The sequence below is a fragment of the Ambystoma mexicanum genome, chromosome 5q (assembly GCF_040938575.1).
Source record: "Ambystoma mexicanum isolate Mex_15411 chromosome 5q, UKY_AmexF1_1, whole genome shotgun sequence".
In the NCBI taxonomy this organism is placed as follows: Eukaryota; Metazoa; Chordata; class Amphibia; order Caudata; family Ambystomatidae; genus Ambystoma; species Ambystoma mexicanum.
Genome location: NC_090933.1, coordinates 952,326,294 through 952,346,005, shown reverse-complemented (window position 1 = coordinate 952,346,005; position 19,712 = coordinate 952,326,294). Strand labels below are relative to the sequence as shown.

At 47.7% G+C, this 19,712-nt stretch overlaps 1 protein-coding gene across 11 annotated transcripts in view; it reads right to left on the bottom strand.

Annotated features, from left to right (window-relative positions):
* The window catches only part of RIMS2 (regulating synaptic membrane exocytosis 2), a 2,919,733-nt gene that overhangs the window by 1,906,780 nt on the left and 993,241 nt on the right, over positions 1-19,712 (bottom strand). The window lies entirely within an intron of this gene.

Sequence of the window (19,712 nt, the reverse complement as noted above, 5' to 3'; positions counted from 1 at the left end):
GTAAAAATCTGAGGATGGCTGCCAGAGGCGGTGCTTAGGTAGAGGGCAGTCATTGGCTGTGGTCAGTATGACGCAGAGACCAGTGATTGGTTACTACTACGAAAGACAGATCAGAAACGAAACTGATACTGGTTTTTTCTTTACCGAGGATTCCCAGCCTGACGACAGGGAATATTCATGAGCATGTGAATCCATGCCAGACCCCATGCTGGAGAAGCTTTGAGCACCAGAAAAGCTGCCAGGAGCTCTAGGTAATTGATATGGGACCGCCTGTATTGGGGCGTCCACAAATCGTACACATCGTGGTGACGTATTGTTGCTCCAAAACCCCAGCAGAAAGGAGTCTGTAGTCACCGTTGCTTGTGGGCACTGCTCCTGGAAGGAGGTCCCCACTGAAAGGTTATTGTCGGAAGACCAGCAGTGAAGATCCGCCATCATGCAGGATGGGACTGGAATCATCTTGGAGTCCATATCCGTATCCGAAGAGCAAGCTGAATGCCCCTCATTTTCAGGTGAGGTAGAGCCAACACAAAAAAGGGCATGAGGCCCAGGAGTCTCTAGAACCACCAGGCCGACATGTGAGAGGACTGCAGGAAGAGCTGACACGCGGTCGAAAGGTCCGCAATCCTGACCCCCACCAGGAGCACTCTGCTACTGACGGTATCCCAGCAGAAACCCAGAAAGATCAGATCTTGAGCAACTGTCAACGACGATTTCCACCAGTACACCGACAGCTCAAGATGGAACAGTAGCTGAAGGAGTGACAGAAGAATGGCCATAGCATCCTGTGGGCAAGGACTGCGCAGGAGCCAATCGTCCAAGTATGGATATACATGAACTTCCTGCAGTCTGAGGAATGCTGCGATGACCGACATTATCTTCGTAAAGACATGCAGTGCCGAGCTGAGACCAAACGGAAGCACACGATACTGTAAGTGTTCTGTTCCCACTAAAGATATTTTTCAATGAATGCTCTAGATCAGAATATGCATGTAGGCATCCTGAAGGTCTACCACGCTGTGCCAATCCACCTTCGAGAGAGAGTACATTATCTGGCAGGGCATAATCATTGTGAATTTCTCTTGAGGTAGAAAGAGATTGAACTTGGAGGGGTTGAGGATAATGCGCAGGTCCGCCTGGTTGGGTTTCATCACTGTAAACAGATGGGAGTAATAGCCCTCCCCTTGCTTTCACAAGGCAACAGGTTCCACTGCTCTGAGGTCGAGAAGTTTCTGTACCTCGGCTCTGAGGGAGGGCGACCGAGTCTGCTATCAAGGAGGGTGAAAGGTGGTGTGTGGGGGAGGGGTGAGGGGAAGCCCGCCCGGGCGACAGACAAAACCCATCAGTCTTCTGTGATGGTCTGTCACGCCTCCAGATGAGACAAAATTCATCCTCCCACCGGAGTCTTGTGCGACCAATGAAAAACATTTAGTTTATCAGCGGGGAGACCACCCGCAGCTGAAGAGGAGGCTGTTGACCGAGAGAAAAACCGACCACCTTGCCTTTGTGATTTACGGCGAGGGCCACCAACGGGAGCCTCTGCCCAGCGTGCCTGGCGGTCCTGAAAGCCTCAGAAACCAGAGAAGGACCTGGGGAGGATAGCTCAGGGGCAACATGCTCACCTTAGAAGCAAGACGACACGGAGAAACACAGGTGCGATCCCCAGGTCCATGCTTAGAAACCTCTGGGTATTAAGCATGTTAAAAATAACCTATCATATCATATTGTATCGTTTGAGACCCCGACCTCTGAGTATAAGGGGCCTTTGCTGACGTTTTAGCCAGGACCAACAATGACTTGGCAGTTTGGGTGCTTTAAGTTCCTCGTCAGTGGAGGAGTGGAACAGTTCCTTACCCCCGAAGGGGAGATCAAGCACCTTATCCTGAACTTCCTTCGAAAACGTTGTAGCATGCAGCCACGCTTGGCGGGAGATGTCTACTCTGATCATAAAGCTTCAGGCGGAAGTGTCCACATGATGGGCCGCAGCTTCCAGTAGATCCTGCACGAGAACTCTGGCATTAGATAAGCCGCCCTTAAAGTCTTCGGCATATGAGGGGTAATACATTCCTGAAACTCAGCAAGCTCCTTCCACAGCTTGACATTAGCAGCCGGCTGGATAAGATCGGTATTAGCATGACGCAGCTGAAGAGCCAAATTGGAAAATACCTTTTTCCCAATGGTGTCAAGAATCTTGTCCTCCTTGGAAAGGATCTGAAATGCTGCAGTGGAGGATGTAGAGGCTGGCTTCGACTGGAGCGTAGCTGCTGCCACCACCATCGATGAGGGGAGTGGACATGCAGAAAAGGATGTCTAGAAGAGACATGTGTAGCTTGTAGCTAGCGTCAAATTTCTTGTTTAGGTGTTGGCCGGAAAGAGGTTTTTCCCAGACCTTGCAGGCTTCGGCCAGGACATCCTTTTTTATAAGGAACAGGCCAGTGCGCTCCTATGTCGACAGAGTACAGGCTCCAGAAAGTACCCCTTCTTGTGGAGCTGGGGGCTCGGGTAGTGGGATGTTTAGGAGCGCCATCATATCCACAACCTGGTTGTGAAAGGCTCTAATAGAGTGGGGCGGGTCGTCACTGTCCTTGTCTGCCTGATACTCATCCAGTGAGGTGGGAGCAGAAGTCTGATGCACCGCACGTCGCGCCTCAGGCCCCAAGGGCAGGATTGACTGTGCAACGGGAGTCTTTTCCACAGGAGATAGTGGAGGCAGATGAGGCAGTGAAGGAGGAGGCCCCACGGGAAGTGGTGTGGCACTACCGGGACCTGCAGAGGTATTGCCGGAGCAGGGGCAGGTGGCTTAGGATACATTTCCTTAAATACATCCTTAAATTACACCTTCATGGGATCAGAATGCATAAGCGTCTGAAACTTGGCAAAAAACGCATCCTCAGAAGAATGTTTAGGCGCTGGAGTGGATTGAGAACGCTTGGAAGGGATATACTCCCAGGATCGCAAAGAGGATGGTTTCCAGGGTGGCTCTCCACCAACTGGATCCACGTAAACCAAAGGAGTGGACGTAGGAGGGAGAGAGACTGTGTGCGGCAGCGGAGTCCGAGCATGCCAATCCATTGGAGGGCGGAACAGGTTCTTGTTATCCACAAAACATGGAAAAGGCTGCTCTGACCCAAAAACAGGCCCCTCAGTACCAGCTTTTGTGAACGTTGGTGTGAGAGGTAGACAAAATGGCCACCATGGACCGCGGGGCTTGGACCGCCATTTTGTTAACGCCTGAGGTGAACTGCGTCACAGATGTCAGTGAGGCAGTGGTCACCACAGGGGAATCAGGGGACTTATGTTCCATTTTAGCCTTGTGACACCGGTGCTGGCAGATCGGGAGTGTTTCTGCAACCCCTTAGAGACTGCTGATGAATTAGCCCCAAGTGAGGGAACCTTGGCGGAGCCGGTAATGGAAGACTTAAGGTGTTTAACCGGCTTCTTTGCCCCCACAGCAGGATCGGTTCGACCACACGTCTGAGTTTGGGAAGGTTTAGAGTCACCCCCTGAAGCCAGAGCCCTCAAAGGGGGCCCCTCAATCTGGCTGGTCTTAGATATAGCCCCAAGATAGGGAACCTCAGGGTTAACCCTGGTACGTTTAGTCACCTTGACAGGAACCTCAAGCCGAGACTCGGTATCCTTTAGTTCCATATGTGGAAACCTCGGGGCTGACCCCGGTGACAACATCCCCAGAAGTACTGGGCCTAACTTTAGCCCCAAAAGTGGAACCTCGGATGAAGATACGGTCTTGGCAGCCCCTTTGAAGGGGACCTCCGAGGAAACTCCGGAGCGCTGGTTAGATCCCTTTTGGGATTCCTCATGGAGATCCCTGGTAACAGAGCCACTTAAGCCCCTCCCGGACCTAGAAGATCCCGGTTAAGGAGTCCTCTGGCCGGGGTGCCCTAAAAAGTAACAATCATACCGGCAGGTTCAGTTTTTCTTTATAGAACTGCTGTAAATGTGGTGGAGGAATCCGCTGGAACACTTCCTCCCACCTGACAAGCCAATGCTGGAGTGCCCGGGCGGAGAGGGAGTCGCAATAGAAGCACAAGTCCCACCGGTGTTCTGGGCCTGAGCACTCCAGGCAAAGAGAGTGGGGATCCGCCCTCGCGAAACAACATTTGCACGATGAACATGACCCAAATTCCAGACGCACCAGCATAGATGGAAGAAAGATGACCGTGGAAACCGAGCAGGTTAATGATGCACAAGGGAAGAAAAAGAAAAATATTCCCTGAGATGCAAGTGCATCCGACCCCGACCTCGTGGAGAAAAGGACTGGAGGGGGATGCGGGGGCAGAGCTCAGTAAGGCGGGGCTATAGCCACGTGCAATGGCCCCACGTAAAAATAAAAGAAGGACAAAGAAAGTACATTTTTGGAGGCTTTAAAAGTGCTCCAGTCCCGTCCTGATGGACGGAATGTCCCACAAGTATGGAGGAAAGGGGACGGAACGTAGGAGTAAGCGGAACCTGAAACTCTTGCATTCTTTCTTTTGAAGGATAGGCCAGCGCTCACACGGAGTGCAATTCTGGTTCAAGAAATGTCTGTTTTTGGTAGGTTTAGGCTTGATTCGTCATCCTTCCTGAGAGAACCCTAAATGATGGAGAAGAAACAATGTTTTCTGAGCATTTTCTAAACACTGCTTGCCATGGTTCCCTGAAATAAGCCATGACTGCTTCCACATGGAAAGACAGGTATGTTTTGCCTGCACTAACGCAGAAGTTGTGTGAATGTATCTGATGCCGATGTTATACCAAAAGGAGATCTTAAACTGTAGATATATCAAATGGCTCTAAATCATGAAAAAATGAAAGCATGTATCTCTCATACTTTAAATCTAAAAAACGTAAGGGTTCATACCACTGTTCAATGTAGTTGTTGGCGGTGCAAAGGGCCTGGACTGGCCTCACTTGCATTTCACCATCTTTTTGGGTATGTGGAAGTGGAGTAAATCGCCAAACCCCTGTAGTGATGAGGGACCTCCTTGATGGCCCCATTGTAGTTATGATACCTCTGCCTTCAAAGAGATTGTTTATATACCCTGGAGTCTTATAATGTGCTAACTCGTCGGATGACACTTCAAAGTGCCTGGAAAAAACAAATCAGGACGTTGACTGTAATAAAAATGTTTAACATGTATACAATGCATAGGGATCATGGGATGAAGTTAGATGCCTAAATTGTCTGCTTAGTTAGTCTGTATCAGAGTATGAGCTGACAATTGGGTTTCATAGCATGGCTGATGCATTTGCTAAGGCACCATTAGTTACAAATATTCTGATGCTTAGTGTTTGTGTGGATGGGCTTCTAATCACCTTAACTAAGCAGGCCCACCACTTAAGGAATGAGTGCACGTTTGTATGTAAAGCAAGTTCATTGTACAATCATCCGGGGAGGAGCTAGATGACCCTGTCGAGGCAAACTAAGCCAAGTCTCACAGAACCACATATGTTGACACATTATATACATTTTTGCAGTTCCCATATGTTGTATTACAATCCACCCCCACATGTGATTGGACAAAACCTGTACGAAGAAATCCCATCTTTCTCCAGACCATCCATTTCCATCAGCCGTTGTTATCTTAACTACCATCTTCAGATCGTATTCATAGCATACCCCTCTCTGGGATTCGTCTGTGGTAGGTCATGACAACAGCACATGGTTACACATTCATATACAAACATAATTCATTACGAGTCACAACTGCCCTGAAACCTCTTAACATTAAACATAATTGCACATTGCTCACATGTATACTTCAGAAAAGCAGAATAAACAGGTTCTCGTTGAATTGGCGATAACTATCTCACCCGCCCCGACTTTACTGGCGTCCCAGAACAATCTAATGTAAATGACTACTATTTCAGCACCAACGGCACATTCTCAATAACAATTGAAACACAGGGAGTATTGATTACTCTGGCCTTGGGCATCGCTTCACTCCATGTTTATTGCTGGTCAAAAACAAATAGCCAAAACCCTCTCTCCAGCTCCCATGCACTTAAAAGAGATTACATCTGCATTATGCGATACTGCCAGGCCATATAGACCCTGGCTGGTTTGTTAGCTGAGCTGACCATCTGCATAGATCATAGTTAATAATGTACCCTTACTCTGACCTGTGAAACTCTGCAAAACCAGTTTCTCAAAGTCATTTAAAATTCACCTTGTAAAAACCTTGACTTCCACGTTTTTAATCCATTTATAAAAAAGCCCACTGCATTAGATTTATAAATTCCCTGTGCATGTACATCAGTGTACATGCATGTTTAATAACTGTCAGATTTTGTTCACAGTGGGTTCTCTATGACCAGACCCCTTTGTTGCATGCGCATTATGAAAACTCCTTGTTACCCGGTTTCTAGCCACTTCATAGCACACCATGACTGGGTCATATTCTATATTTCATTTGGTGGTTTTGGCATTTGCCTTTCTATATGCATGCAAATCTAATATGTATTAACCTAAACAAACAGTAACACTAAAGAAACATATCCCATTAACTTTTAACTAGACCGGATACATATACAAAATTACAACCTTGCGCTAACTTTGCCACATCCCCAGTCACCAATATGGCACTTGCAACATAAACCCCTCTTTACAGTTGGGACCTTTCCCAACCACCACAAAAAGGTTATCAATATTACAACAAACAAAACAAGTGGACATAAGAATGAAAGTAGTGGCTAAGTGTGGCCATGTGGTGGAAATGCTATTCAGAAGGTATACGTGCATGAAAATCAAGTATAGGAGTCACTTGAGTGTGAAGGAAGGCTATTTGGTTAATGTATGCAGCCATATCCTTAGATAGGTCTTCTGTTCATGGAGCCAGGTTTTTAGATTCCTTTTTAACATCTTGAGGATATATTGTATTTTCAGGGTTGTTCATGTGCCTGTTTGGTTTGATATGTATTTGGTAGTATTGTGTACAGTGAAGTTCGAAAGATGACAAAGTAACCCTGGCTGACTGTGTCTAACAACCACTTATTTGTAATTATACCCTCCCACACATGTAAGAATGTTGTAATCCCCACACAGGGGCGGTCTGAGAAGGTACCTGTATTGCATGTCATGGTTTTTGTGCTGCTCCTTCCTTGGCAGAAGCAGTTATGACTCATCGTTGTAGTATTTTTCTTTGCCCCATGAAGCATCTACAATGGTGTTGTCCATGCAAGGGCTGCGATACATGAACTCAGTGTTTGGGCGGTTTGAACAAACAGATAAGTTAATTGTGCGTACCATTGGCATGCGCAATATCTCCATCTATTACTCAGCGTGGACTGTCAATGTCATGTTCTAACTTTGCCTTTTTTAAGACATTATAGACATTTTAGCAGGTGAGGTCGCTGCACACCCGTAAACAGACTTGTTTAGTAAGATGCTTGGAACCAGTGACTGAGCCACAAGAACCATTTGAGGGCAGCATCATTGACCATTTGGTAGCCTGCTGGTTTGGCAGCACTGTGGCAACTTTTTTAAAGTGATAGTGACATTCACTGCTAATTGTTCTTCATGCACAATAGCCAGTGCCTTTGCTCGGACTCCCTCAGGCATATCCTTTACGAGGGGGATAAGCAGGTTTTGAAGCGGGAGATTACATCGAATTCAAATTCATTTAATTTATTCAACACATTTTGCCCCAAATCCATGTGGGGCTCGGTATAGACAAATAACTAATGTGCAGGGATTATTGAGGGGCCTTTTGGGGGTCTTCCCGCATATATTTGTGTCAAAATCAACCAAACAAAAAAACTTAATGAAATTGAATTCGATGTAACCTTTTTGACCAAATCACATACAACCTTCAGATGAGCTGCATCTCCTAACATTGCACTCTATTGTACCTTGCCATCAGTGCAGTAGTATTGGCAACTCCTATATTGTAAGCTGCTGAGGTAGCCATCTTTCTGCCTAGGAACTACAGGCATTTGCTTTCCTTATCAGTAGGTGCACCTGCAGTTCATGCGTGTGCACCATACCTGTTCCTAGCTGCTCTGATGACCAGAGTGTCTGGCACTAATTCCCATTTAATAAAGTGTGGATCTGATTTTCCTCAGTTCACCAGTGCAATAAAAGGTGCATGGATCAGATATTGGCCATGTAGACACTAGTGGCACGTTTTGGTATGGGGAGTCAGTATTTTATCCTTCAGGATTTATCTCATGAAGCTGAAGATACTCACGGACTATTTCTCTTCCTCCTCAGGGTAGAATACAGCTTCCATCCATTCTAGTGGTTGGGGATATTCTACTTTTGCCACCTTGGAAAGTGTATCCCATAATCCTTCATGGGTGATGTCATTTTTTTCATTTCCCCTCTTTTCTTTATAAAAAGGGAAATGTTTGATATGGCCTGCTGTATGCTTTTTGTATGCCAGGCTGGCATCAGTATAATGGGGTGTTCCTTGCATTTTTCCACTGTGCTTCCCTTCTGTTGCAAGTCATGTTCATTTTCACATTTATGTCTTGATGAGATATAAAGCACACATGGCACAGCAGTATATGAAGGCTTTTTCGGAGGAATAATATAGGTGTCCGATAGTTTTTTGGGTGTAGATGTCAAAAGACATTGTGGCTGAACCACAGATCCAACACCAGAGCTGTGTGTGTCTGCTCTATGCAACACTTGTGTTTCTAAATGGGTTGGACAATGTGGTCTCCTATCTCCCCGCCCCTTCCCCGACTGCTGGACTCTAAATGTGGTTTGGTTTATGTTATTTGGATGCTTTATGTGGGCCTTATGGGCTTCAGTACCATTTTATTGGGTGGCTTGTTTACCATTTTAGTTGGCTTTAATGTTCTGCAGGCCATTTTACAAACACCAACCTCTTGCAACCCTAAGGGGTGCCTTCTGGAAATGAGGATGGCTGAAGTCGCTTCCTTCAGCTGTATGGTTTTGAGGTCGGATCAAACCCCCCCACCCTGTGATTCGATCACTACCACCATTGAAGGGGCCATCCTTGGAGATTTGGAGTTTGCTTCCTCAGTAGCATATACACCCAGTCGATCTGTTTGCAACCCCAAAAAGTCTTTGGTTTGAACGTTCCACACACAGCGGAAGCCTCTTCATTGTGATCTCATGGAAGGAAATGATTGGTCACCTTATGGGTGTTAAAGCAGGCGAATTTGGTGTTAAACTTGAGGCAAAACCTAAAAAGGTTTTTCTCCATTCAGGAAGCAAGTCACAGGGGGGCACGTGTAAAAAAAAAAACACAATGTAATGTAAAGCAAAATATTTCTCAGAGGACTTGTGACTAACACCAAGTGTGAGTGTGGGGTTTTGATGCGACAGGGGTCTTGCAGTGCTTGCACTGTGCCATTTGTGGAGAATATGTGCCAGAGCCATGCCATGTACAATGTTGGGACAGTCAGTTCTCAATCTCCACTCTCATTAAACGACCATCCGATGGCAGAAAGAAAAATCCCAGGGCATTGGTACTGAGGGACATGGTGGGCACCTGCACACATGGTAGAGGAATAGTGTGATAGGAACACCCATGTCGAAACCTATGTTTACTATGGGAACAAATAATTTGTAATATTTTGGATCAACCACTAGATGGCAGAATATGCACAGCATACGGTCCTAAACAGATTCACAGGCCTCAGAGAGAAAGAACATAGATACACACATACACACACGTGTGTGTTTAAAGATATTATATATATGTATATATATATATGCAAGCAAGCAAAAAGAGAGGTTGTAGGGGCGCACCTCTGGGTCCCAGCTGGAATCTGCTTAACAGTCCAAAGATTTTCTCCTCCTAGCTCACTTTCATGCCTCAGCAATCATCAGGGAGCCTGATTGGTTTCAGGTGTTCCAGGTTGATTCCCTCTGGGAAGTACCAGTCTGTAGCAGCAAGAAATTCTGGTATCTGTAGTGTAGAGCCAGGACTGTTAAGCAGATTGCATCTGAGACACACAGTGGCACCCCTGTCACCCCTCTTTTTTGCTTGCACATGTAACTGGAGACTGGTGCTTCAGAGGGGCTGCACCCGGGCTAAACATGCCTAACTTTGGAGTGCCACACTGTTGGTAACTCCCTCCCTATTGAGGGCTGACATTGAAAATTGGGGGAGAGTTGGATCCTGGCTGGCTCTACACTACAGATACCAGAATTCCCTGCTGCTACAGACTGGTACTTCCCAGAGCGATTTAACCCTGTACGCCTGGATCAAATCAGCCTCCCTGATGATTGCTGAGGCATGAAAGCCCACTAGGAGGAGAAGATCTTTGGAATGTTGAGCAGATTGCAGCTGGGACCCAGAGTAGTGCCCCCTGCCACCCTCGTTTTGTTTTATATAATATATATTACATCAGAATATATATATATATATATATATATATATATATATATATATATATATATATATATATATATATATATATATATATTAATTTTAGTGTCTTCACACAACAGTTTGTATTGCAGAGTGAATAATTGGGATCAGCACATATTTTTGCATTTAGTAATACAAGTTGGCATGGGTTGGCTTGCATTTTTGATTGGTTTCAACTAATAAAAGAAGGTTGCAAAGAGCATTGTCATGTCTTTAAAAAAGGAGAGCATTTAGTGTTGATGGATGAAAATCAAATGTCTTAGTATTATGTGGAGAGGTACAAATTATATGGGTTCTACCTCTGATGTACATAAAAAAAGATTTGGGGAGTGTCAGATGCAGAATAACGAACCCCCTTTTTATTCAGTATTAAGGATTGAAAATCCTTTCATCAAATGTCTAATCAAAAACCTTTTCAGGCACAGAAATATGTGCCGCAAATGTAAATCAAACATTTTTGGAGTTTCAGACGGGTTAATATACACATTTGTATTTTTTTATGACCTGGTGCATAGAAATGATTCTTAGTTGCATAACGACTTCGTGCAATGCTCTTTCCGGACTTCTAATTTATAAATAGTCTGACTACTTGCCCTTCAAACCTAATGGGGAAAATGTAAACCTCCAAAGCAAATGCTCACTCTACATGACAAGCAATCCAGCATTGGAAATACCTATAACCTTGGAGTATCTACAAGGAGCTACTGCACATTCACGCTATCCAATATCTGCACACACCTAAAATCCACTTAGGAAACTGTACATCCTATAAGCAAAAACTAAACTTCTGTTCTAACCTTTTCGCCCTTTGGAACTTAAGAACTTTGACATGAAGACCTTGCGCTAGCAACCGTTCGTTTTTTTAAATACTGATATCAGTAATAGTTGATTGATGCGGGTAAGCACTGATGGCAGTGTCGTCCATTCCCATGTGGATTCCCAGATTTCAAATCATGCGCTTGGGACAGGCTTGCCCTGGTGTTGGACATTAGGTTCTATGGCATCCCTGCATAGCAAATCCAGCAAGGCCTATAACATTCGGTACAGCCTGACCTGTGGGCACCTAAAGCTATTCAACACCCCCTTCACTCTTTATAAAATAGAAAAGGGACAAGTAAACAATCAATGCTGCAGAAATAGATTTGCATTTGGAAACGGTCCAAGGATGCAAAGGGTAGTATTTTTGGAAGGCGTAATATCTATTTTGGGTTGAAGTGTGCATTGTAGAGGGGGTGTGGCTTACAAGCCATGGAGTAGGACGCGGCATCCTGAGGAGCTCCTGCGGATCCGGGATCGATCCGAACAAAAGCATGATAAATGTGGCCAATGAACACTAAAAATACAGACAGGTGCGTTGGAAGACAGGCGGCATGAAAGCTGAAGCTGGCAAGCGCATCGGGAGGTGGATTTGCGAGATACGGCTCTGTCACGAATGCGGCCACTCAGACATAGGAAAAAGATGGCGGAGCCGGAGAACAAAGGGTCCATACACACAAACTGTTGAAACAAAGGACTCCAACACAGACTGGAGGCCGCACGCCACACAAACATCTGGACAGAACTTCCAGCCACACGGGAACGGAACCGTGCACCGAAGCAAGAAACACCTGAGGCACTCTGAACGGCAATAAGAAGAGATCCGAGCTCACATCAGAGTGCAGCCCAGAAGAAACGGGGACCCGATCCCACATTAGAGAGCAGCCCAGAAGAAACGGGGACCCGCGTCCTGAGAAGGACGACACTAGCAGGGGCTAGGCGGGCACAGCATATAAAAACACTGAAAGGAACAAAAGGACCATACCGGACACTGCTGCGTATCAAAATGAGTGAAACAAGCACGAATATGGGCGTAAGACAGACAGCGCACCAAGAAGGCTGTGAGAGAAGCCTGGGACGGCCGTGTTGCGCCCCACAAATATTACTCTACAGCAGGGGGCAGGCAAGAAAGAAACTAAACAACCACTTCACGGAACAGTCTTGCCACAACATGCGATTAAAACGCAAGTGTACAAGTCAATGCGAATGTGCACACACACGCTGCGGGAAGGCGGACAACAGGCGGGGGAATCGTTCAAGGTGGCTACAGCTGCGCTGCATGTGAACAAAGGAGTACAGTAAGAGCGGCCGATAAGCAGGCGACCAAATAAGAGAAGGAACATTGTAATAGATACGATAGGGGGCACAAATAGCTGGATGGAAAGGGGAGGTGAAGAAAGAGGTGAAGAGAGAGGAGCCCAACGAGGCTAACGGAACAGAACGGGCAGGGGGACAGGGAAAGTATACAAAGGTCAGCAATGAAGAGATATCAGTGTCAACGTGGACCACAGTCACTGGAGCAAAGTCGCAATAGGACACACACCGGCCAGGCGGGAGATGGGCTGACACCAGGCACTGCGCACAACCTGGAGGGCCTTTGCAGAGCCTTTGGTTTAAGACGGACCTGAGACATCCCCCAGAAAAGTGAGGGTCACCGGCAAGAAGCTGGAAGCCCCGTGCAGCACTTAACACACCACGACAGCACAGGCAGGGAAAGAAGCTGCAGACTAAAGCAGTGAGGCGCTGACACAGGGACAACGTGGACCACAGTCAGTGGAGCAAGTTCACAATAGGACACACACTATGTGCCAGGCTGTAGATAGGCTGACACCAGGAACTGCACACAACCTGGAAGGCCTTTGCAGAGCCTTTGGTTTAAGACGGACCTGAGACATTCCCCCAGAAGAGTGAGGGAAGAGACAGAGGCACAGCCCTCCCAATTGAAAGAAGGTCCCCCAGGACAAGGAGTGGGGGTTACACAGAGTATCCTGACCACCCCCCCACACAGAGGGAAATGGCCAACAAACTGCCCAAAGGGAAAGGGAAACAACCCACAATGGAGAAATTCGCCAAGCCATCGCAAGCGATGGAGGGGGCCAGCGGAAGAGGACAAGGCACTCGACAGAATGACAAGATGGCACCCAACAACCAACAGATACTCTACGCCACAGCAGAGCTGAAAGTATAGTGGGAGAGCAAGATGGACACGGCCATATCGAACTTAAGGACCGCGCTAGAGACCAAAATTGATGCAGTAACAGTACACATGAACCTACTGTGACAGGACGTACGAGGACTGGCAGAGCGAACCGGAACTCTAGAAAAGGAAATGGCGGACAACACAAAAACAAGTAGAACTAACGCAAAGGATGTTCACGTGCTGCAGCAACAGATGCGCAAACTGGAAAACAGAGCAGAAGAAGCGGGAGGAAGGGCTTTGCTGGAACAACGTGCGCATAGTGGGGCTCCGGGAGGGTGTAGAAGGAACTGACCCAACAAACTATATTGAGAACTTTCTGCTACAGGAGATAACCGGAGGGGCAATGAGTCAAGGATTTGCAGTGGAGACAGCGCACAGGGCCCTGGCTAAGATACCGCCACCGGGTGCCCCACCGAGAGCTATGATCGCGAAGATCTTAAACTACAAAGACAGGGAGAAGATCCTGGAATACTTTTGCAAAGGGGGAACTATAAACAGAGCGTCAGCAACTATCACGGCATACCCGGATTACACACTCATGGCACAGAGGCAACGTCTGATTTATATGGCAGTGAAAAGGAGGCTACGAGAAGCAGACTACAGATACATGCTTTTATACCCGGCAAAAATGAAGGCGATCCTAAAGAACAAAGCCCTTTTTTTCGAGTCACCGGAGGAGGTGGCCACATGGCTAGACTCAAAGAATTGCCCGACCGGAGAGGAAGGTCATAAGGAAGACGCCATAGCAGAATGAACCGGAGCCTGGAGATCGCTGCACCAAAGCACAAGATGCTGACATGAGAGATAAGTATGATACACACAAGACACTGGGACTAGATTATAGCCGAATGTGTATGTAAAAGATACAGCTGACCACATGGACATGTATAACGAAGAACTGTAATAGGATAGCAGGAGATAACATCAGGAGACGCACTACCACCCCCCCTGGAGGTAGTTTAGTTAGAATACTGTTGGTACTCAGTGGGTGGATACCGCACTGAGTATGGGGATTCAGAAAAAAGGGCTAGATGCGGGGGAGCCTTAGATCCAGGGATGGAGCTGGGCAACAGTTCTGGGAAGTTTGGGGAACGGGAAGGGTGGGGGAGGGAGTTGGGAGGTATGCAGTGAATTGAGTTGGGGAGATTAGGGGACGGGGGCCAGTTGGGGGATTTATGTTGAAAATGGACAGGGAACAAGCTTATATCCACGACAAGCAAATTCGGAGAGAAGGACAAGGAGGGAGGGAGAAGGAATAAGATATGGATGAAAATGGAAGACCTTAGAATAGTAACCTGGAATGTCAGAGGTCTCAACAGCTACCTGAAGAGAAATAAGGCAATGATGTACCTGAGAAGGCAAAAAGTGGACATAGCCTTATTGCAAGAAACCCACCTCACCAAAGAGAAACAAGAGGAGGTAATGAAAAAGTAGAGAGGGACCACCATAGGAGCAATGAACTCGGCATATGCCAGAGGGGTAATCATTTGGGTGGCGCCACATGTGCCCTTCCAGATGCTACAGGCCACGGTGGAGCCGGATGGAAGGATGGTAGTGATTCGGGGGCTGTTAGAGAACAGAGAACTGAGCATCATAAACACATATGCCCCAACCAAAACACAGTGGCCTATTTTAAGACACTATATAGTAAAATTAGTCCACACATAGGAGGCGCGGTCATATGGGGTGGGGACTTCAATTGCAAGCTGAACCCTAAAATGGACAGTTCACATACAAAATTAGACAAGTCTACCCCCGCAGTGAAAACGTTACAAGCCCTGTTGAGAGACTTTGGGCTGGAGGACATATGGAGGCAGCAACACACGAATGATAGACACTACTCACACTATGCCGCCCCACATAACCTGTACACGAGAGTGGATTACATGTTTGCCACTTCGGAACTGGTTGGGGAAATGACGGGTTCAGAATATAAGGTGAGAATATTATCGGACCACTCCCCTCTGTCCTTGACGTGGCGACATCAGCCCCCTAGAGCCAGGATCCCAACATGGAGGCTTAGAGCCGAGGCATTGAAGGATACCGCATTCCGTGAGGACCTAAGGGAGGAGATAATTGGGTACTCTGAAACCAACACAGTCAGAGGGAACCCTATGGGAGGCCTTCAAGGTGGTAGTGAGAGGGGTGGCCATATCTAAATCTAGAGGGCTCCAAGGGGGTATAGAGCACGAGTAAGAGGAGAAAGAAAAGAATCTAGAAGTAATTATGAAAAGAGGGGGCACCTCACAGGAAGACGCTGAACAGGTGAGCCAATTACAACAGGCTTGCGGAGGGCTCTGGGAGAGGCTATGCAATCTGAACTCCAAAAAACACATCGAAAGACAACATGCAGGGGGAGACAAACCGGGGAGGCTGCTCACATGGCTGTACAAGAACGAGGAACCAAGATCAGCAATTAGAGAGATAACAGGAGAAACGGGCCAAGTCTGGAACACCCAGGAGAGTGTGAACGAGGGATTCCTTAGATTCTACAAACGCCTCTATGAAGATGCAGAGGAGACTGCTGAGCAGGAGACTGAGGAGACGCTAGAAGACATGAGATTACCTAAATTGAATGAGGAAGACAGAGAACCTGGATGCCCCAAACACAATAGAGGAATTCGAGACAGTGGTAATACATCTGCCTATGAGCAAAGCCCCAGGGACAGACGGGCTCCCTGGTGAATTTTATAAAATGTATAGACAAGAAGTGCTCCCACCGCTATTGGCAATGCTAAAGGAGGGCTTTCAGAAAGGGAGACTGCCGGAATCTCTGAGGGAGGCGGTTATTATTCCGCTTCTCAAACCTGACAAGCCAAGCACAGAATGTGGGTCGTAAAGACCCCTATCCATGCTAAAGCAGGAACGTTAAAATTCTCACGGCAGTGCTGGGGAACAGATTGAAGCGGGTAATAAACAAACTCATACACCCCGATTAAATCGGATATGTCCCACGTAGAAGCATATCCAATAACCACAGGAGGCTCCACCATATCCTTCCGTCCTACTCCTTCCTTCGAGGGCCCTCTTCGGGAGTCCTCTTCAGTTCCTGCGTGGGCACCTTGGTCCTCACTTCCCACCTCTGCTCTCCTCATTCCCACTCCCCTGACCCCTGACACACTGCCCCTTCCCTCAAGAGCTGGACGTCCATTACACAGAACGCCCTCATCTGCTGTTCCTAATTCGGTCCAGCGCGCCCTCCTGACCTCTGCTCCTTCTAGCCCCTCAACAACCTGCTCTCTCGTCCCCTCTAATCTCTTCATTTCTGTCCCACGATCCCTTTATCTGCCAGCCCTTCTCTGCATCCTGCTCTCTCCACAAGATCACTCATTGCCCTACTCCACTTACAGGTCCATACCACAGAGTGCCCCATTTCAGCTCATCCCTCCCTGCCCATCACAGCCCGAATTGCTGCTCCCTCCAGCCCATCTTCTGGCACCTCTCTGGTCCTAACAGTTCTGTTCACTGGCAAGCTCTTTCCACGGAGTGCCCCCCCCCAGCTGAATCCAACTTGCCCCCTGTGTGGCCTCCGGATTTCTTTCCTTCCTGCCCCTTCTACCAGCTCCTCGGACTTCACTTACCTACCTGCCTCCAAATCACTGCTCCCTGTAACCACCTCCCCTCCTCTGCTACTGGCTCTGTGAACCTCTAGGTCTATCTCCCCCCTGCTCCCCCTCCTTCCCTTCTACACCCACCTCCCCTTATCTACCTCTTTATCCCTTCTCGGTTATGCTTTTGGACATTACTCTTCCCCACCGGCCTCCTTACCCTTCCCTCCACCCTCCTCCCCCTCTCCGCCTCCCCTGTCCCCTCCTACTCTCCTTCTCCCTCCTCCTCATGTCCACTCCCCTCTTCAATCCCCTCCCCCACTCTTCCTGTTCCTCTCCTACTCTTTCTCACCATCCTAATCTTCTGTACCCCCCCCCCCCACTGTCCATCCCTCCTCCCTCATCAACATCGCTCTCTGGAACGCTAGATCCCTCTGTAATAAGACCGCAGCAGTTCTAGACATGTTCCTTAGACTCAACCTTCATTTCCTTTGCCTTACTGAAACCTGGATCACTCCTCACAACACTACACTCCCAGCTTCCCTTACCACCTCCTCTTCCTCCTTCTCCCATATCTCCCGTCCTACTGGCCGTGGCGGAGGTCTTGGCCTCCTCTTTCACCCCAAATACCTTTCCTCTCCTTTCTCTCCATCTCTTCCTTCTTTCCCCTCTTTCGAGTATCTTTACAAATCATTTTCCTCTCCTCACCCCAACTCCTTCCTAATCATATATCGACCACCTGGCCCTCTCTCTTCTTTCTATGATGACCTTGATCACCTCCTTTCTCTCATCTCTCCCTCTCCCTCTCCTTTAACTGTTCTCGGTGACTTCAATCTTCACCCTCCTTCTCTCTCTCACTCCTCGCCCCTCGCCCCTTTCATCCATCCTTGACTCCTACTTTCCTTCGTCTCCTACCCACTCTTCTGGCTCCACTCTTGACCTCATCTACAACTCTTCCTACCCCTCTTCTACTGTCTCTACTCTTCCTCTCTATCTCTCAGATCATGCTCTACTCTCCTTCTCCCTTACTCCCCGTCCCCTTCCTTCCTCACCTACACCTTCCCCTTGTATCTTTTCACGACGTGACCTTCACAGCTTTGACCCCTCCCTCTTTCTTGAAACTTGCTCTTCTCTCCCCTCTCTTCCAGATTTCTCCTTACTTTTGGCCAATGAGTCACTTTCTACTCTTTCCTCTTCTATCTCCTCCTCACTCGATCTGCTCCACCCCATTACCTTCTTCCGTTCTGCCCGGAAACCCTCTAAACCATGGCTATCTCCTCAACTCCTCTCCATGCGACGTCTCCTCCGACGTCTTGAGAGACTCTGGCTCAAATCTCCCTCACTCTCCAACCAAACCTCCTACTTTTCGTATCACTCCCTTTATGACTCCTGCCTCTCCTTGGCAAAACGCTCCTACTATTCTAACCTTCTTCAATCAAAAGCCTCCCACCCCTGCCGTATCTTCCAAACTCCCGTCTTCTCTCTCCCCCCTACCGCTGATCCCTCATCCTCCTCCACCCTTTCTGCCTCTGAGTTTGCAAACTTCTTCTCCTCCAAGATTCTTGCCCTTTGGCAAAAGATCAAATCCTCCTTTTACTCCCCAACTCATCGTTCCCCCTTATCCCCCACAACCTGCATGACTGACTTCTCCCTTGTCTCCTCTTCCGAAGTCTCCATCCTCCTCTCCAAAACTCACCCCTCGTCTGCTCCAACTGACCCTTTCCCCTCCCTTCTTATTCCTAAAATCTACCCACTTCTTGTCACCTACCTAACTTCCTTCTTCAATACCTGCCTTTCCTCTGCCACCTTCCCCTCTGCTTTCAAGCATGCCACCATCATTCCTATTCTGAAGAAACCTTCTGCAGATCCCCTGATCACCTCAAACTTCCGTCCTATCTCACTCCTCCCATTTCTCTCTAAACTTCTTGAGTGCCTCGCCTACTCTCAGCTCTCATCCTTTGTGACTAATCTCTCTCTCCTTCCCCCTTTTCAATCTGGCTTCCGCCCCAAACACTCTCCTGAAACAGCCCTCACTTACATCCTTAACTCCCTCCTCACTGCTTGACACTCTAAACAATCCTCTGTCCTTATTCTTCTTGATCTCTCTGCTGCCTTCGACACTGTCGATCACCCCCTTCTTCTCAACACTCTCTCTTACTTTGGTTTCAAAGGCTATGTACTCAACTGGCTGTCCTCTTACCTCTCCTTCTGCTCTTTTACTGTTTCCTGGGGAGGCCGCTCCTCTCCTTCCCAGCCTCTGGAATATGGAGTTCCCCAAGGCTTGGTTCTTGGGCCTTTCCTATTCTCTCTCTACACCTCCCTTCTCGCCCCTGTTATCTCCTCATTTGGCATCTCTGACCACTTCTATGCAGACGACACGCAACTCTTTCTTTCCTTCTCTTCCTTCTCTCCTGACCTCCACCTTAAACTCTCTTCCTGCCTTACTGCAATCAAAAACTGGATGTCGTCTCGCATCCTTTCCCTTAACTCAGACAAAACTGAAGTACTTTTCTTCCCTTCCAACTCCCTCCACCCTCCCACCCCTCCTCCTTTTATTCATTCCCCCCCTTTAATCTTATTTTCTCTCCCCATGCACGCAACTTAGGCATTCACTTTGGCTCCTCTCTCACATTTTCCCACCATATCTCACTCACCTCTCGCGCCTGTCGCTTCCACCTCTATAATATTCACAAGGTCCGCCCCTCTATCATATTCCATGCCACCAAACTTCTAATCTCCTCCCTTATCTTCTCTCGCCTCTTCTACTGCTCCTCCTTACTCTTTGGTCTACCTACTTCACAT